Here is a 2,883-nt window from a genome sequence, read left to right as displayed (position 1 = left end):
AAAATCTGAATCAAAAGTTTTAAAAAAATAAAAAAATAAAGGTAAACTATATTTTCCCTGTTTACTGACAGTTTCAGAAGTTTGACCTACAGCACAAATAAAGAGCAGATTGACTCATAATTAGACATTAAAGTGGAAACAAGTAAACAGAGTGAGAGATTCACTGAGGCTCATTAAATACACAAAGATGAAGAAAAACACATTGAATCAAAAATATAAACTTACACAAAACTAAGTTTAAAGAAACAAGCTTGGATACTTTGAAGAAATAACAGTTCTCTAATGAAACTTCAATATATACATTTATAACTTTTCTACACACAATGACCCAAAACACACTGATTATGAGATCTATGATGAAAAAGCAAAAACACACAGGTCAAAATTACAAGACTGTTTAAATATATTTGTGAATTAATAAATTAGAGCTCTAATTAACCATTTCCATAAAAAATTATAAATGGCTTGTACATGTATGGCTCTTTATCAAGACCAGTTGACTCTAAAGTGCTTCACACTGCATTCAGTCACTCATCCATTCACACATTCACACACTGATGGTGACAAATACTGGATAATAGCCACAGCTGCCCTGGAGCAATTTGGCAGAGGCAAGGCTACTATGGACCGGAGCCACTGGCAGGTGAAGCGTCTTGTCCAAGGACATTAAGAAAGAGGCAGATTGAAGCAGCAACATGCTAATTTCAGGACAAACTCCTACCACTGTTGTCACCATTGGTCCCTCCAAAACAATATTTTAAACACATAAAGTGAAACAGAATAAAATCATTTGAAATTATTTAAAACATGAATCTGAAGCAAATCAATAAACGGCTCAAAGTCATAATTATTAAAATCTAATAAGTCAAACAGAACAAGTTCAAACAAATCTGTTCTTTGTCAAAAAGTTTGGTTTCTTTTCTCCTTTTCTTCCTAAACCAAATAATCAATATTATTATTAGAACCATTAGAGCTGCTGTCAGTCCCAGACTGATGAAGATGAAGATGATGTTCCTTCCTCGTCTCTCTGGTTCTGGAGTCAAAGTTGGTCTCTGAGTTTGGATCTAATCAGCAGCTGCTGGGAGAGAAATCAGAAATATTTATTAATATTTGATAAAAACTGAGATGCAGGAGGATTCATGTAGAAAATGAAGATGTTGGTTCATCAACCAACATCTTAAGAATTTAACTATTAGAGAAAAAATATATTTATCAGAATTTTTCTTCTCACCAGTAACGTTGAGTCGACATCTTCCAGAGTTGAATCCATCTTCAGTTTTCACGTCACACAGATACAGACCAGAGTCTTCAGTCCTCAGTCTGGACACATGGAGTCTGATTCGTCCTTCTCTGAGGACGTCTTTGTCACTCTGGACTCGTCCTGAAAACTGTTCATCCTGAGAATCTGACACCTCAACACCATTATGGACCTGATAAAGATCAATTCTTTATGAGGAGCCAACAACCTGCAGATGATGAACAGATCCCTCCAGGATCCCTGAGTCTTGGTGGTGAAGGTCCACTCCAGAGTGATGCTGTGGTTCTCCTCTGCCTGATAGCTGCTCTGTGTCACATTCACTACAAATGTTGCTGCTGAGGAGACAGAGAGGGAAAGAGAGGAGCAGACACACTGAGAACTGGAACATGGGAGTCTTTCAGCTCCATCTAGAGAGCTTTCTGTCACAAAGACAAGATGGAGACTGACCACAGAGACATGAGCTGAGGATGAGGAGCAGCAGGATCCTGGAGATCATCTTCATCCTGAGAGAGGAAGAGGAGGAGAGGCAGCAGAACATCAATACAAGGAATAACTGGACCTATGGTGTAGAAAGAGATCATTACTGCCAACTTGTGGTTATAAGCTCACACAGCAACTCTCAGTCAACAGGACATGTTTTCTTTCTCTGCAGCTGCTGAACCTTTAATTATAAAACTTTTTCTGAGTGAAATCAGTTTGTTATAATCATGAAGAAAAACAACATCAGTGAGTGAGTTTAACTTGATATAAGAATTAAATACAAACTTTCCTTTCTTCTGAAAGAAGATCTTCTCCTCAGTCCAGGTAAAATGTTTGTAACTAGGATTCATCTGAGTGAACTGAGTCTGCTCTGAATCCTGCCTCAGGTTTCTCCTTCCTCCTTGTGAAACTCCTTGAAAATTGTCAGTGGGCTTTTTAATAAGGCTGCAGTTATCCCTGTTGCAACGTAATTTAGCACAGCTTTTCCTTCCACTCAACTTTTTATAAACACTCTGAACAACCAGCTTCTTACACAATAACTTTTCTCTCTTCCTTGCATGGGGACAAGTGTTCAATATAAGTAAACATCTCATTATGTAGAGTCAACATGTTCAATCTGCAGTCTTCTAAATAATCTCAGACTGAGAAACCGACATTTAGAAATCAATAGTTATAGTTTTTATCTTTTACTTTTTCATGTTGCTATAAATAAATAACCACAAAAATCAACAGATCCCCACATATGGGCTAGCATCGTTTGCTGTTAGCAAGGTTCACAACGATATGAAGTACATGAAGAAGAAGAACTTGCAGCAAGACTTTGAGGAGTTAAAGGTGGCCCACCTCCTCAGCCGGGAAGCATTTGTAGCTGAAATACAGGTTGAGTGAAAGAAAAGTCAGGTCCTCCAAGAAGAAGTGAACCAACTGCAGCCGATGCTCTGCTGAGGCAGGAGGCCGAGACACAAAAGTTTCATGAAGCGAGGCTTAGTGAGGAACAACGGCTCCTGGAGAACCTGAGAGCTGAAAAGGATGAAATGTTTCAAGAAATGTCCCAAAAGATCGCATTCCTGCAAGACAGCGAGGAACTTCTGCAGGAGGAATTAACTCAGCTCAAACATTCACACAATGAACTCAACTGTAGATAC

General features: G+C 38.4%; 1 long non-coding RNA gene across 2 annotated transcripts; it reads right to left on the bottom strand.

Moving 5' to 3' along the window:
* Positions 1-358: 358 nt before the first annotated feature.
* LOC111607992 lies at positions 359-1,800 on the bottom strand. 2 transcript variants are annotated; one of them, XR_002752484.1, is made up of 3 exons: positions 1,706-1,800; positions 1,232-1,593; positions 359-1,078 (listed from the first exon to the last, which is right to left on the bottom strand). It is a non-coding gene; the product is annotated as an uncharacterized LOC111607992 (long non-coding RNA). The 2 variants fall into 2 exon arrangements; XR_002752485.1 differs by having other exon boundaries at positions 359-1,075.
* Between the last annotated feature and the right edge of the window lie 1,083 nt (positions 1,801-2,883).

Source organism: Xiphophorus maculatus, unplaced genomic scaffold (assembly GCF_002775205.1).
Source record: "Xiphophorus maculatus strain JP 163 A unplaced genomic scaffold, X_maculatus-5.0-male Unplaced_Scaffold_BN229, whole genome shotgun sequence".
NCBI lineage: Eukaryota > Metazoa > Chordata > Actinopteri > Cyprinodontiformes > Poeciliidae > Xiphophorus > Xiphophorus maculatus.
Note: the sequence above shows the minus strand (reverse complement) of the source record. Positions and strands in the feature narration are given on the sequence as shown.